Source organism: Scyliorhinus torazame, chromosome 3, assembly GCF_047496885.1.
Source record: "Scyliorhinus torazame isolate Kashiwa2021f chromosome 3, sScyTor2.1, whole genome shotgun sequence".
Classification (NCBI taxonomy): Eukaryota; Metazoa; Chordata; class Chondrichthyes; order Carcharhiniformes; family Scyliorhinidae; genus Scyliorhinus; species Scyliorhinus torazame.
In genome coordinates, this window is record NC_092709.1 from 90,833,530 (window position 1) to 90,850,235 (window position 16,706).

Consider the following 16,706-nt stretch of genomic DNA (forward strand, 5'->3'; position numbering starts at 1 on the left):
ATGACAGCATCACAGACGAGTGCATCACAGACGTCTGCAGCATTTTCTTGACTCCAAGTGCTGCATTATCTGACGAGAAAAGTCGGCTGTGCAGACTGAGGGCTACATGCCGGTTTTCTTGCCACAGCCAGTACTTAAATTAAATATCGGAAAATGTCACCTGGGATTTGTCGGCATTAGAGGCAGGACTTCCAAATCTGGGTCTTGCCTGCCATTTTTGATGCTCCATAGATCTCCACAATTCTGTGAAAATCTGCCCTATAGCTTCATTACATTCGTTTCGATGAAATATCAGTCAGCATGTCTGAAAAATCCATATACTCATTCCTTTGTACATGTGTTTTCAGAGAGAATGAGGTTCTTATTTCTGTGATTCTTGTTCTGAAAAAGTATGAAATCTAATAATCTAATCCATTATATTAAACAGCTCTCCTTGATGTGTGTGCTCGTTTATTTTGTCCATCAACTATTATAAACTTGGGCAAACACATTCCAACAGAAAAACCAATTCATGCATTACATACTCAGCCACAATAATATCCCGGAGAGAAAAATGTTTCCTTAACAGGATAAAAGGTCGAATGTTTTTCATAAGTCTCCACACTCCAGAATGTTCCTTTAATTTTTAAGCATTTAGCTGGGCATTTTCTTACAATTTGATATGCTTCATATGAACCTAGTCTTTAAATTTACCTTTAACAATACAAGTATGTGTGGAAGCATTACATTTATCTTAGCTTTACCATCCTGACTTCCCCAGCACTCTTGCTGCCAGCCTCCTCGCTTCCACTTGCTGACGAAAGATCATGGGCGAATTCTCCATTTCTGAGACTGTGTTGACGCCGATGCAGACTCGTGGACTTGCACGACTGTAAAACTGCCGCCAAACCTGGGTCAATTCAGCAACTGTGGAGGGGCTAGCACCGGCGCCACGTGGAACACAATTGATTCCAATGAAAACGGTGCCAGATTCACCCAGTCCACGATTGACACTCGGGAGGCTGACAAGCTGCAGCCGCATATACACATTACAATCCCCACACACACTCATCCCAGCCAACAAGGTGGTACTGGTTGTGCTGGAGCACGCCCATATAGCTGATCGGTTGGCTGGGGCCCACAGGCATCTAAGGGAGTGACCTGGGGGGGGATATCAATATGACCCGTGTTCACAGTGGGCAGTCAGTGCCATGTGCAGCTGCATGGCTGCCTTTCTGGCTGCAGCAATGGTGTTCCGTGCCCGTCCACCCCGACCCCACAACCCACCTCTTCTGGCCACCCCCTGCTACTCCCCCCAGCCCTGGCAGAAGCTCCCCAGCCAGCAGCACTACTGTCAGCAAACCGTGGCGATGTTGGACACTTTCTGTACCCCCCCCCCCCCCCCCTCTCTCCCTCAGCAGCAACGTCGCTGGTTTCACGATTTTTAAAAACACAAGTGAGCCGGGCCGTCAGAAACTCGGCCCATCGGAGGCAGAGAATAGTGGAGGCCCCGGAGAATACCGAGTCAAGCCCATTAATGACATGAAAGCGGTGACTATTGTACGGGCGTTTTGGACCGCATTGACGCCACTGTCGAGGTGACGGAGAATTAAGATTTGGCGTCAAGTCGGCGCGTGACGCGATTTTAGCAGCGGAACCAATTCTCCGCCCAATCGCATTTCGCGATTTCGGCGTCAGCCAATGAAGAATCCTGCCCCACCAGTCTGAAACATTGCGAGTAATTTTAATGGTCGCGAAAAGGTGGGCAAAGATGTGGGGTGAAACCACCGAAAAGTGCCATCTGTTTAGGAACTGGACATCAATCACCCTGCCCACTTCAATGGCTGGTCGGAGATGAGCCGAAAGCTACTGAATATTGTAACTATTTTCCCAACAGCTGAAAAGACCCAATTCGATCAGTTTTCAATCCAGCATTGTGGTTTTAACAGCCAGTGCACAGGTTACACAATCTTTCCGCACCTCGCCAGGGTATAGCTGGCAAGTACACTGGGGAGCGAGGGGAGGGGGAGTGGAAACATTGCTTACTGAAATTGGTGTGCTGGGAAAGCTCCATAGACTGAAATTGCTTTGTGGTTAACCATAATGAAAAACTGTGCCCAAGGATTACTTTCAACAGCTGAAATCACCGGTTTCAGAGTCAATTGCAACGTTTTGGAGTTACTTTCACATGGCTTCATCTTAACTTCCTTGCAGTTGGTCCTCATTACAGCATCGGAGCAATTGATGCAACACTCATCTGAACCTCTGCCAAACACCACCTGGAGCAGCCGTATTCTGCTCCAAAGGATATAGGGGTTGGATTCAGAGCTTTATCCCAAAGGGAGCCATACCACCAACACAGGATATACTGAACTTCCAACATTTCATGATAATAATAATAATAATCTTTACTAGTGTCACAAGTAGGCTTACATTAACACTGCAATGAAGTTACTGTGAAAACCCCTCGTCATCACACTCCGGCACCTGTTCGGGTACACAGGGGGAGAATTCAGAATATCCAATTCACCTAACAAGCCCCTCTTTCACGACTTGTGGGAGGAAACGGGAGCACCTGGAGGAAACCCACGCAGTCACGGAGGGAATGTGCAGACTCCGCACAGACAGTGATCCAAGTCGGGAATCGAAACCGGGTCCCCGGTGCTGTGAAGTAAAAGTTAACCACTGTGCTACCGTGCCGCCTCAGAGAACCAGCATCCCAGCAGGCTCTGGTTCTCACCGCAGGTCAAGAGGACCAGATGGCCATGCACTTCAGTCAGGGTCCCCACAGTCTCTTTTTTTCTAGAGATTTGCTGGAGACATCGCGCGACAATCGCCAGGCAGGAATGTTCCCTTCCAGTCGGGGAACACTTCAGCAGTCAAGGGCATTCAGCCTCTGATCTCCGGGTAAGCGTTCTCCAAGGTGGCCTTCAGGACGCGCGACGACACAGAATCGCCGAGCAGAAACTTACAGCCAAGTTCCGCACATATGAGTGCGGCCTCAACCGGGACCTGGGATTCATGTCGCATTACATTCATCCCCCACCATTTGGCCTGCAAAATCCTACCAATTGACCTGGCTTGATACAATTCACACCTCTTTAACCTGGGGTTACCCCATCTCTGGATCTGTAAAGATTTAATCACCTGCTAATGCTCGCATTCCAAGCATTGTCTGGCATCTTTGAATTTGTCTATATATGTTTCTGGAACATACCTCTTCATTTACCAGAGGAAGGAGCAGCGCTCCGAAAGCTAGTGATATCGAAACAAACCTGTTGGACTTTAACCTGGTGTTTGAAGACCTTTTACTGTGCTCACCCCAGTCCAACGCCGGCATCTCCACATCATGACAACACATCAGAGTTTAAGACTTGAAGATTCTGCCCATTCACTCTATTTTGCTCGCTCCAGATGCTGCCCAACTGGCTGAGTATTTGCTGCATTTCTGGTTTTTATACAGTTATTTGCATTGTCCATCACACTATCTTTGCTTTCATCGTCAAGCTCAAATGGCTGTTTGTATTCAGCTTTTGCTCCCCTAGAACACTATAATCTTCATTACATGGCTCTATTACTTTAGTACTTCACCCTACCTTAACTCTCAAATTCTTCCAGCTTGGTTGTACTTGCTGTTCTTCTTGACGGGTCACACCACTCCTCCGCCCCTCATTATTTAATCACCAGGGGCCTTTTTTAAAAAGTCCTTGTGCTCAACTCTTTGGAATTTCCTCCCTAAAATATCTCCATCTTGCCTACTCGAACCAATTCTAAAAACTCCACCCCCACCCCCTCCCCAACATACGTGCAAGCACTTATAATTTCAACTTCCATTTTCAGTTCTGCTCTATATTCATTTTTTCTCCCTTCACCCTTTAATGTAGTCTAAAATGCTTTCTGTTGTAGAACCCCTTCAGTATTTTTAAAGTTCATTAGCATGTCACCAACTTGAGACAGCATTATTACATTAGCAGCTATGAATTGCATCTGCCATTAAATTTTAAAAAAAAAAATTTAAATTTAGAGTACCCAATTCAGTTTTTCCAATTAAGGGGAAATTTAGCATGGCCAATCCACCTACTCTGCACATCTTTGGGTTGTGGAGGCGAAACCCACGCAAACACGGGGAGAATGTGCAAACTCCTCACAGACAGTGACCCAGAGCAGAGATCAAACCTGGGACCTTGACGCCATGAGACAGCAGTGCTAATCCCTGCGACACCTTGCTGCCTAGCACATGCCATATTCTGATTCAGATCTCCTGTCCAGAAATCCTACATTATGTAAGACTGTATTCATTTGCAATGCATCAATATGCTTCGATACTTCCAGACTAAACAGTACAATCATAATTAAGTCTAGAATTGGTGCATGTTTGAGAGGGGTAAAGCCTCAAGTAAGTGCAATACTATTCTATTGTTTACTCGAGTAACAAAATTACACGTTGTGGTATGTTCAAACATTTATTGATAACTTGAAGGTCACCGCAAGATGGCATGTTTTCCTGACACTACAAATTAAGCTGGAGCATGTGAAGTATTGATCTGTCTTCATGAAGCACTAGGCAGGACCCAGCCAATAAATAGATTTCAAAAACTCATTAAAACGTGTTTCTGCAAGACTTAACTGACAGACTGTCCGCGTTGAGCCACATTTCATCTGGTTGTGGGCAAAATGTTCCCCCCACTTGCTTGCCAGTTGGCAGGTCAATGGATTTTATGTGAAGTCACATTGATTTTGTTCTCGTGCTTACAAAAAAAAAGCCTATTGTTATTGAAAACGCCTGTTGTAGCAAATCAATTAATACTGAAGACTGGAAAACTCTTTACACCATATAAACCAATTATCAAATGTTTTTGGAGCTTGTTCTCTTTAATACTTTCCCATATGAAGATTAATTGCAAAATGTACTCTAAATTTCCCATTTTTACCCAATAAGAGGAAGACTGCTAATGATGTTCTCCTGCCATTAAAGTCCACTTTTTTTCTTATACCTTGAAGGCAAACCTGCATTTCAGACCCAATAAATATTCCTGACATCCCATTCATTTCAATCAACAGTCAATTGTTAGGTATCAAATGGTGAATTATCGTGCATGTGGAAGACCTATGTGACCAAAATGGAGTTAATATTCCATTGTACAATTATGGTACAGGCAGATACATTCCGCATCGCTTTTAGCAGCTTCATTAATAACATAAAAAGCAAGGTGCTACCATTTCAGCAAATGATTCAATCTGGTCACAATCGAACAGTTGATGTTCAATTTCGCTCCGTGAAGAATGAGTTTGCCTCAGCACAGTCCTCAATCCAGAATAAGGATGGGGCATTATGGTTGTAATACTCTGTACAGCCGAAAGTCAGCATGCACATTACACAGATTGAACAACATTGCAACATTGTTAGGATCAATGTTAAAAAAACAACAATAATAATAAATAATCTTTATTAGTGCCACAAGTAGGCTTACATTACCACTGCAAATGAAGTTCCTGTGAAAATCCCCTAGTCACCACATTCCGGCGCCTGTTTGGGTACACGGAGGGAGAATTCAGAATGTCCAACTTACCTAACAAGCACGTCTTCCGGGACATGTGGGAGGAAACCGGAGCGTCCAGAGGAAACCCACGCAGACACAGGGAGAACGTGCAGACTCCGCACAGGCAGTGACCCAAGCTGGGAATTGAACCCAGATCCCTGGCACTGTGAAGCAACAGTGCTAACCACTGTGATACCATGTCATCCTTAATAACTTCTGGAACTCTGTCTAAATCATTTTAGTCCTTAATTTGTAAATTTTGGCTCTGGTATTAATTGTTCTAATCTGGGGGAAACAGAGTAGGGGATGAGCAGTTTAAACGAGTGCACAAAGCTACCCCTCCCTCACTATCGTCATGCTCAGAATCCTCACTCTCTCGATCATGCCAGGACCCTCAACCTGATCGTGACACCACATCCCGCTAACTGCTGGGGACCACCCTTACGAGTCTCCGATTGCAATTTCTGCTGCTGTTTGTGCTCCCTCCTACTGACCAGCTCATCAGCTTGTCCAGTTGGTAGGTGGTGAAGTCCTGCTGTCAAGTGCAACAGGGCCTCCACATTCCTCTATTTTTTTCTCCCCACTCAACCATACTCTCCTACACCTTTACCATCAACCATTAATAACAAGGTCTTTATGCCTTGTTACTTGGACGTAAACAAATATAACGGCTGTAGAAGGGATTCTGTTGTGCCCCTGGTATCACACCTCCTCCCGCAGGTTTCCCTACAGTGTGGGGTGGCTTAAATGACAAATCTCATTGACAAGCGGCAGGAGTAGAGAATCCCGCTGACAGTGAACGGCGCTGCCGAGAAACACGCGGCTAGAGGACCGGAGAATCCAGCCCAACATCTCACTTTCAATTTAGAAAGTCACAACTTATAGCAAAGTAAGTCACAATTTTAATATGCTTTTGTCTAAATCACTATAAAGTTTAGGGCCATGATGTACCGACCTCGTCGTGCTGACTTGGAACATGGCGAGGCCATTAAATCTCGCAGGAGGCCTCTCGCGAGATCCAACAGCCTCATTATGCCTCGCAAGATCTTACACGACACCGCGAGAAATCACGATCTGGATCCCGCCCACGATGGATGGGATCCAGATTTGCAGATGTGCAGTTAGGCCGAGTTACCCAAGGTACGGGATCTGACACCCGTGCTCAGAGACACTGAGCGAGCGCCGTTTAGCACTGGTCTCCACCAACGTGGACCAGGCATACTGCCACTTTGGGGGAGGGGGCTGGGGGGGCCACTCAGGCACTTCCAGGTTGTCCAGGTGCCACTACCATGCTGGCAGGTGCACTGCTAGGTTGACAGTGCCCCAGTGGCATCTTGTCCATGCCGGGGATCGGGCCGGTGGTGCCTGCCCTTATGAGGTGGGGTGCAGGGGCTTGAGTACACCCTCTTGGTATGTTGTGGCATTGGAAGGGGGGGAGGTCCGATATTGGGCCACATTCCATAGTGCAGGAAATGGGACTAAGATTCCTCGCCGAGGCCCAGAATTGATGCGAGTCCCATTTAATAGTGGGGTCATTCTTGCCGTCGCCAGCACCAAGAAACACCCGGCTAAACACGCCTGAACAGGACCCATTCCACGTCTGTTAAATTGAGCCCGAGATCTCGGTTCTACACGGAATTATCTGTTGTCAGTTAACATGGAGGCAAGGACATGACATTTGACCACAATAAATGGAGCACTTTGAATGAATCAAAGTACAAAATATCTGAATTTCTATGTTCATGCTGATACAAATTGTACACTAATTGGGTGAATTGGTCTACAATAGGATTATCTTGTCCCACAAAGTTTGATGAAACTTGGTAGGAGTCAAATCCCTAATCTAGTGAGTGATTCATGAGGTGTACAAGATCCGTTGCCTCAAGACATCATTAATCTTAGGAGTGGGTCATCTTTTAGCTCAGGTGGTACTTTTGAAGCATTTTTAAAAATGATATATTTGCTTCAACAAAGCTCATTTCTGTAGTATTATTGATTATGAAATCCAGAGCATTCGTAGACAAGTAAATGCTCCATGCAAATCAGACTAATATTCTTGCCACCCTAGCAATTTATGATCTCCTGACGCTTTCTGACATGTCATCTTTGGATTGTTTTACAAATCTGTTGGAGGATTTGTACATGACTGGGAACCAACTCATCCCTGCTAATTTTTGCAGCAAATACACCTGACCCATTTGTGACTTCACATGCCAATTTTGGTTTTTTTGCACCAGGTCAGGTTTGTGTAGTTTGTGAGCCGCGTTGGAGTATTTGAGGACTGTCAGTGAGAAGACGGCCGGTTAGAAGGCTTGCCTCTTTTTCAATGCATTATCCAGCCTACAACAGCCCCTAACCTCGCAATCCATGCCCTCTCAGGTTTCCCATGCACCTCTATGCCCCAAGTATCCTCCATGTCCCTTCAGATCACCTATGCCACCCATATGCCCCCCATGTATCCTCCAATGCTACTTACCCAGGATGCACTATGTACAGTCCTCAGATTCCATGCAATAACAATGTAAGATATTCCACTTTCCTTGGGGGGGGGGGGTGGAGAAAGAACCTCACAATCTAATAAAAGCCATTGTTTCATTGAGAGTAAGGGAAAATGCATTCTGATATGTGAAGAAACCTTGTAATACCTGGAATTCTATTCGCTTGTCTCGACAAATCAGACACTACATCAATGGTACAATCTGTCATTACAATTTCTTGAAATTTTTAATTCATCCTCAGATGAATGCAACACCTGCTGTGCTGACACCATTAACACTAATTAACTGAGCATTGCTAATGGTCACAGCTCTATGAACAATATATTACTTTCTAGGAAGAAAAGAACAGAAGGTGCTTGTTTCAATTTCCACTCAAACTATTGTAATATGCTTTTAAGGAATATCAGTGTTACAGCATGAGAAGAGACGTGTGTTGTACGATTGAGTCTTAGTTTCACTTTTGCTTTTATGAGCACTCACATAGCAATGCTCCTTCAAACTTTCAGCCTTTGTACATCTGTACTCGTGTCCCTAGTCTAAATAAATGAACCCACAAACTGTTTACACAATCCCTTATGAGCGATTGGTGTTTATATCATTACAACAACATGACACAGAGTGCCCATTGGTGTAAGGTTAGATTTTTTCAAATGTCAAAAGCAGTTTTTTAAAAATCCATTTAAATCTGTTGAAAAGATGACAGCGTGGCTGATAGGACATTTTGTAACATTACATTGGAAAAGCACTGTAAGGGAACAAATACACACGTAGGGCCCAACTTACCTTTAAAGAGGTCAGGGGCGGGATTCTCCGACCCCCCGCCAGGTCGGAGAATCGCCAGGGGGCGGCGTGAATCCGCCCCCGCTGGCTGTCGAATTCTCCAGCGCCGGAGATTCAGCGGGGGCGGGAATCGCGCCGCGCCGGTCGCAGCGCCCCCCCCCCCCCCCCCCCCAGCGATTCTCCGAACCCGCGATGGGCCGAAGCCACGTTCATTCCATGCAGGTCCCGCCAGCGTAAATTGGACTAGGTCCCTTACTGGCGGGACCTGGTAGCGCGGGCGGGCTCCGGGTTCCTGGGGGGGGGGGGGGGGGGGGGGGGGGGGGGGCCACCGATCCGCGGGCAGGCCTGTGCCGTGGGGGCACTCCATTCGTCCGCGCAGGCCGTGTAAGCCTCCGCTATGGCTGGTGCGAAGGTGAACCCCCCCCCTGCACATGCGCGGGGTTGACGTCAGCAGCCGCTGATGCTCCCACGCATGCGCGGACCCGCGCCGGCCGGCAGAGTCCCTTCAGCCCCAGCTGGCGCGCCGCCAAAGGCCTTCCACGCTGGCCAGCCCCTGAAGGTGTGGAGGATTCCACACCTTTGGGGAGGTCCAACGCAAGAGTGGTTTATGCCACTCCGTCCCGCCGGGACCCACCACCCCGCCGGGTACGGGAGAATCCCGCCCCAGAATCACTGCATTAAAAACATCCACTTTATTATATAGCTCTTTTCACTTCCCTTTCCAAATATTCCGGACTTCTCAGTGGGCTTTCCATTTTCTTCATGAACTCTTAAACTTGGGTGCGCTTCAATTTTCATCCCCGATTTAAAATGGTGAATACGATCTCAGCGGGATCGGGTGTGCATTTTGCCACTAGGCATTCCCGACCCACAAAAAGGACAGAGGAAAATGGTGCAGGGTCGGGAATGTGGAGGAAAATCAGGTTTCCTTAAAATATATCTGAGTATGGCCATTTGCACACAAACCTCCACATCTAATCCAAGCTTCAGCACCAAGAAAAGACTCTCCAGCATGCACGGTTAGCCAAAGGTCTAGGTTAGCGAACAGAAATTCAAAATGCCTTGGTAGGCAAGCTTGCTGTTCAGAGAATTATTTTCTTGCACTTGCAAAAACAGCATGAAACAAAATTTAAAAAAAGAACAAAGACAGCATGCAGTGCATGAAATAGAGGAAACAAGAGGATGTAATAAGCTTGAAACACAGTATCTCCTTGAACCTTCTTCCCTGTGCTTTTGGATCAACATGTAAAACAGAAATCAGATGATTTAGGTGCCCTGTTGAACAGTGGTTACACTCTGAATGAACCAGAAGCTAACAAAAAGTACAAATAGAAAAGTATGTTCACCTAAGTTTCACTCAGAAGTGGCTGTTGGGATAAAAATCTAAAAATCAGGTGGCAGTTGTTCATCATTCAGCTGTCCACACCTCCTCTAGACACATCTTTTGTTTCTTTGCTTGTCCCATTGCCACTCATTTTGGCTTTGCACCACTGACTCTTTTAAATTTAAATATCTCCTGTTTTCCATCCTCTCAGACAATCCGGGCGGGATTCTCCCAGCCCCGCGCTAGGCCGAAGAATCGCTGTAACCGCGCCACGCGGAGAATCAGTGCCATTTGCGCCAGTCGAGGGCCGCTGTATGCGGCCGGGCCGCCAATTCTCCGGCCCGGGTGGGCCGAGCGGCCGTGTGGAAAAAGCAGAGTCCCACCGGCGGCATCCACACCTGGTCGCTGCCGGCGGGAATTCTGCGCGAAGGGTCGGGGGGTGGCCTATGGGGGGAAGGGGGGGTTCTGTCCCTGGGGGGGGGGGGGGGGCCCTCCGATGGGGTCTGGCCCACGATCGGGGCTCACCTATCGGCGGGCCGGCCTCCCCCCCCGCCGAGCCTACTTTGTTGCGTTTCCGGCCCCAGAACCCCCGCGCCATGTTGCGTCGGGGCTGGAGCGTTCCGTGAGTCTACCGCGCATGCGTTGGTTGGCGATTCGCCACTGCGCATGCGCGGGTTGGCATAGCCCCCAGTCCGCACCAGGATGTAAGGCTGGTGCAGCGTGAACTGCTCCAGCGCCGTGCCGGGCCCCTATGGGAGCCAGAATCACTACTGCCCCCGCCAGTTTCGCGCCGTCATGAAATGCGACGGCGTTCACAAAGGCGCGGACACTTAGTCCCGCGATCGGCGCCCTCCCTTTTGGTATTTATGCACTCTCCCCATTTTCATTTGCAGTTACTTTTTAAAAAAACTATTCCCAGTTCTGATAACGTTCAGCAACCACTCTGGTTTCTCTCTCCACAGATGCTGCCAGACCTGCAGAATTTTTTTTAAATTTCTGTTTTCCAATTTTACAAATACCACATAGGCCTATTTGGCAATTTCCTTTAACTACTAAACTTAACTTACGCCTTCACAACACTTCATTCCAGTCTTTGAAAACAGACAGATCACCACATCAGACCCAGCTGGAAATGAAAGATGTCAAGGATATTTATTTTAGAAATTATGAACAAGTAACAGAAATTATTAATTTTTGCGTGGCATGTACTCCCACTTTTCCATCATACATTCCAATGTCAACATTTGGTGAAAAATGACCATGTAAACCTCCCATGGAGGGATTCTGTCCTCGTGCACTAATGGATCTCAGTTCTATATCTCACAGTTCCTCAGTTTGCATTGCAGAGAACATGTTCCAAGAAACTTTACTTCTCTCCTTTACAAATTTCACTTCTCTCCTTTACAAATTTCATTGCATATTTCCATAACATACTTTGATTTTAGATTATATAGATTAGATTACAGCCAGAATGTATGACTTTAAGGTCACAACTAAATTACGTCTGAATGCCGTGATCTAATTTCCACCCCCTTCCCTCTCCTCACTGGAGGATAAAATTTAGCATTAATTTTCCATGTGCAAGACACAGGGGTTTGATTAATGTTAAGCCACGCTGCTCATATGCCTATGGACTGCTAACAGTTGATTGCAATCACAGGGCAATACGCCAACGGTAAATTCTGTTATTCTTATTTTATTCCAGTGGTGTGGCTATTATCTGTTTTTTTTTAAGAAAAAGAAAATCACGAACAGAAAATGCTGTAAACACTCAGCAACTAGAGGGGGGGGGGGGGGCACAGAGTCTCGTATGCGGTTGACCTGCTTGTGTATGTTTCAGATCCAATTGAGGGGATGGAAGAAATCATGGGAATTCAGCCGGTTTTCGGGGTACAAGCTTAATATGGGGAAGAGCGTGATGTTTGTGGTCCAGGCGAGGGGTCAGGAGTGGCGACTGGGGGAACTGCCGTTTCAAGTTATAGGGGACAGTTTCAGGTACCAAGGTATCCAAGTGGCGCGGGATTAGGACCGGCTACATAAATTGAACTTGGCCCGGTTGGTGGATCAGATGAAGGAGGATTTCCAGAGATGGGATGCGCGCCCGTGGTCTCTAGCGGGCACAGTCCAAACGGTGAAAATGACGGTCCTCCCGAGATTCGTGTTTGTATTTCAATGTCTCCCCATCTTCATTCTGCGGTCCTTTATTAAATAGGTCAATAAAGTTATAGCGGGCTTCATATGGGGGGGGGGGGGGGGGGGGGGGGGGGGAGTCCCCGCGAGTGAGGAGGGTAATGCTGGAGCAGAGTCCCGGTTTGGGGGGGGGGGGGGGGGCTGGCGCTGCCGAACTTTAGCAATTATTACTGGGCGGCTAATATAGCCATGATTGGGGGGGTCGGCATGGGTGCGTATGGAGCCGGCTTCTTGCATGGGCACATGTCTGGGGGCGCTGGTAACTGTATCTCTGCCATTCCTGCCGGCGGGATACTCCACCAGCCCCATGGTGGCGGGGCCTTGAGGGTCTGGGGCCAATGGAGGAGTCATGTGGGAGCATCGGTCTGGTCCCCAATCTGCGATAATCACCGGTTTGCCCTGGGGAGGATGGACAGGGGGTTCCGCATTTGGCGGAGAGCGGGAATTGAGAGAATGGGGGACTTGTTTATATAGAGGGGAGCTTTCAGAGTACGAGGGCGCTGGAGGAGAAATTTGCATTGGCGGGGGGAAACAAATTTCTATATCTGCAGGTGCAGGACTTTCTGCGTAGACAGGTATCAACCTTCCCACTCCTGCCGCTAAGGGGGATTCAGGACAGGGTGGTTTCTAGAGGGTGGGCAGGTGAGGGGAGCGTTTCTGACATTTATAAGGAGTGTCTGGGATCAGAGGAGATGCAGACCGAGAAGCTGAAGCGCAAGTGGGAGGAGCTGGGGAGAGGGATAGAGAAGGGCCTTTGGGCGGACGCGTTGAGTAGAGTCAACGCGACCGCAACTTGTGCCAGACTCAGCCGGATTCAATTCAAGGTTGTCCACCGGGCTCACATGACAGTGGCCCAGATGAGCAGATTCTTTGGGGTGGAAGATAGGTGCGCAAAATGTGTGGGAGGACCAGCGAACCATGTCCACATGTTCTGGGCATGTCCAAAGCTGAGATGATTTTGGCAGGGGTTTGCTGACATCATGTCCAAGGTATTAAAAACAAGGGTGGCAGTGAGTCCAGAGGTGGCGATTTTCGGGGTGTCGCAGAATCCGAGAATCCAGGAGGAGAAAGAGGCAGACGTTCTGGCCTTTGCTTCCCTGGTAGCCCGGAGGCGGATATTACTAGCATGGAGGGACTCAAGGCCCCCAAAGTTGGGGACCTGGCTATCGGACATGGCTGGCTTCCTCTGCCTGGAGAAAATTAAGTTTGCCATGAGAGGGTCATTGTTCGGGTTTGCCCTGAGGTGGCAACCATTCATCGACTTCTTCGCAGAGAATTAATCGTCAGCAGAAGGGGGGGGGGGGGGTTTAGGTTAAGCGTAGATTAGGGGGCTAATTAATGGTGGGACCTGTGGGGGAGGGAGGTGGTATTTGCACTATGTTTATATTTTTATGTACATTGTTTATATTGCTGCTGTTACAATGCCAAAACAAATACCTCAATAAAATGTTTATATAAAAAGAAACTATGAAGGAAGCAACAGTTAAAGTTTCAGCTCGATGACCTTTCACCAGAACGGAAATATGCTAGAGAGAAACAGCCTTTAAGCGAATACAGAACCAGTGTGTGTGGGGCCAGGGGGAGACAGGAAAAGATCAAAGTGAAAAATTTGATGTTAGGGTGGAGTGATAAAGAACTTCATTCCTGTCCTTTACTCTGTCACAAGCCTCTCCTTTTTGTTCTTTTCCTGCTCCCATCTCTACTCACCTTTCTATGGCACATTATATGGATAAAAGCTCTAACTTTTTACACTTCAATTGAAGGGCATTGACCTGATAAGTTTGTTTTGTTTCTCTCGCCACAGATGCTCCCACATCTGCTGAGTATTTCCAGTATTTTCTGCTTTAAATTCAGACTTCCAGCATCTGCAGTATTTTGCTTTTGTTTCAAAGATTACAAAAGCACCCGTTACACTTGACTGCTCCAGATGTGGTCCTCTGACCTCACTCAACCTGTCACAAGAAGCACAGCTCAAAATATACAGGTGCCCTTTTCCCCCCCCCAGTGCACACTTTGGGCAACTAGGAGACCTCGCAGGAGGCTTGGTCCACTTTGAAGGTGCAGCACTCATTAGCACCCAGCCAATGAGCTGTGGGCCTAACTGGAGTTTCCTGAAGCAGGCAGGCCCCTGTAAAATCAGGCCCAACAGCCTCCAGCTGAAGCCAGTTCCACAGGTCATCTCAGAAGGAGATCTGAATGGGGATCTTGTTTGGCATTGGCCCAAGTTGGTTCAGAGCTACAAGGAGCATCCTCTTTGTAATTAATCAATTGGACAAAGTAGCCTACTTGATTGGCACCACCTTAAGAGAGTTACTCCCTGCACTACCAATACGCAGTGGCTGCTGTATGTACCACCGACAGGGTGTACTGCAACACCGCACCAAGGTTCCCTTGACAGCACCTTCCAAAGTCGCCACCTCTATCACCAGAACAATGGCTGCAGCTTCATGCGATCACCAGCACCTGCAAGTTCCTCTCCCAAGCCATCTCGGCTTGGAACCAAATCACTGCCGTTTCACTATCGCTGGGTCAAAATCCTGGAACCCCCTTCCCTAACAGCACTATGGGTGTTTCTACAACATATGGGACTGCAGCGGTTCAGAAGGCAGCTCACCACCATCCACTACCCTCTCAAGAGCAATTATGGATGGGCAATAGATGAATCCATAGAATTCCTTCATTGCAGAAGGATGAAATTCGCCCATCGAGCCTGCACTAACCCTCTGAAAGAGCACTCTACCTAAAAACACTCCTCCGCTCGACCCCATAGCCCCGCGCATTGATCATGGCCAATCCATTTAACCTGCATATCTTTGGACTGTAGGAGGAAATAAGAGCGCCTGGAGGAAACGCACATAGACACGGGAAGAATGGGCAAAACTCCACACAAACAGTCATCCAAGGTCAGAATCAACCCTGGGGGGTGTTCCTGGTGCTGTGAGGCAGCCACGCTAACTACCATTCCGTCCACCGTGCTGGCCCAGCCAGCGATGTTCACATGCCATGAACAATTTTTTTTAAAATGTTTTTTTTAAAAAGGAGGCTCACTTACGATTAGATTGAAATGTGATAATGCGTGTGTGGTGCACCCTCCAACCAGGACTTTCCCAAAATGGCAATCTGGGTCACATGTAGAAGCCGTATTTGCATGCTGAAAGGGTCTGCTGCCTGTCTCAGGCTAGAGCTCCAACTGCCCACCAGTAAGCTATGGGATAGTTTGTCGCAACGATACTGATAGCAGGAACGTGGCTGTAAATAATTCTCTAGCATTAGGGGGGTGCTACTGTCCCATTTCCATTCGGCCTCAGTCTCCCCCATACTATTTCCTCCAGCTGACTATGAACAAGGCTATATGGGAAGTTTCACGAGTGGCTGCGTATTTACACCTTTTTATCTAACTGAAGTGTAAAATGAAAAAAGCCAACCCGAAAGAACTCAAGTAACCAATTGCAAATCATTTTTTTTAAATAATAGGGTTTATTTTCCTTGAATTTCTTACCACTGTGGAAGCCTAATTAATGTTGGCTGTTTCGTGGTAATCAAAACTTCTATTTTTTTTTCATTTTCAGGAGTTCCTTCCCTTGATATTCAAACGGACTTTGATTTGAACAGAACAGCTCACTTTTAGATCATGGAAAAATAGTTACTTGGATGTCCTGGATTTTGAGTGTCCCAACACTCAGGAGCCATATTTATATTTAATAACTGAAACTAATCACACACCATTATTTAACTCAACATTAGTTTACTGTGCGGTTAGTAATTGGCAAAAAATTGCAACATCATATTGGAACAAGGTTGGTACAGGAATCTGAATGATGTCACTTTTTAAACTGCTTAAATATTATACCTGGATTTAAAGAAACAGCCATTTAATTAAACTAGACAGTGTAGTAAGCAGTTTAAATCAACAGCTTGTAAATTTATGAAACCTGAACACTTAATAATGTCAATCTTGTCTTTGCATCAATGGAGTTGAAGAGTGAACAGGTAACCTACTCCAGGTCCCCCAGCAATGCTCCTGAATGGTTAGCCGCAAGCAGCTAAGTCCTGCCACTCAGCCAAAGGTTCGCAGCACATTTTCCCTTCATCTTATCAGCCAATTGTGTGGTGAGGATGGGAATTCCAGGATTTTGACCCAGTGACCACAAAGAATGGTGCTAAATTTCCAAGTCAGGATGATGTGTGGCTCGGAGGGGAACCTTCAGGTGGTGATGTACCCATGCATCTGCTGCCCTGATCTTTCTCAGTGGTAGAGGTCACGGGGTTGGAAAGTGCTGTCAAAGGTGATGTGTTGGGTACTCTGCTACACAGACGAACCAACACGGTTGCGAATGGTACAACTCAGTTTTATTACTAACATTTATTTACAGTGGTAAACTGGTTACTGAGGTT

At 47.1% G+C, this 16,706-nt stretch overlaps 1 protein-coding gene across 3 annotated transcripts in view; it reads right to left on the reverse strand.

The window, feature by feature from the left end:
* The window catches only part of afap1 (actin filament associated protein 1), a 342,584-nt gene that overhangs the window by 236,019 nt on the left and 89,859 nt on the right, over nt 1–16,706 (reverse strand). The window lies entirely within an intron of this gene.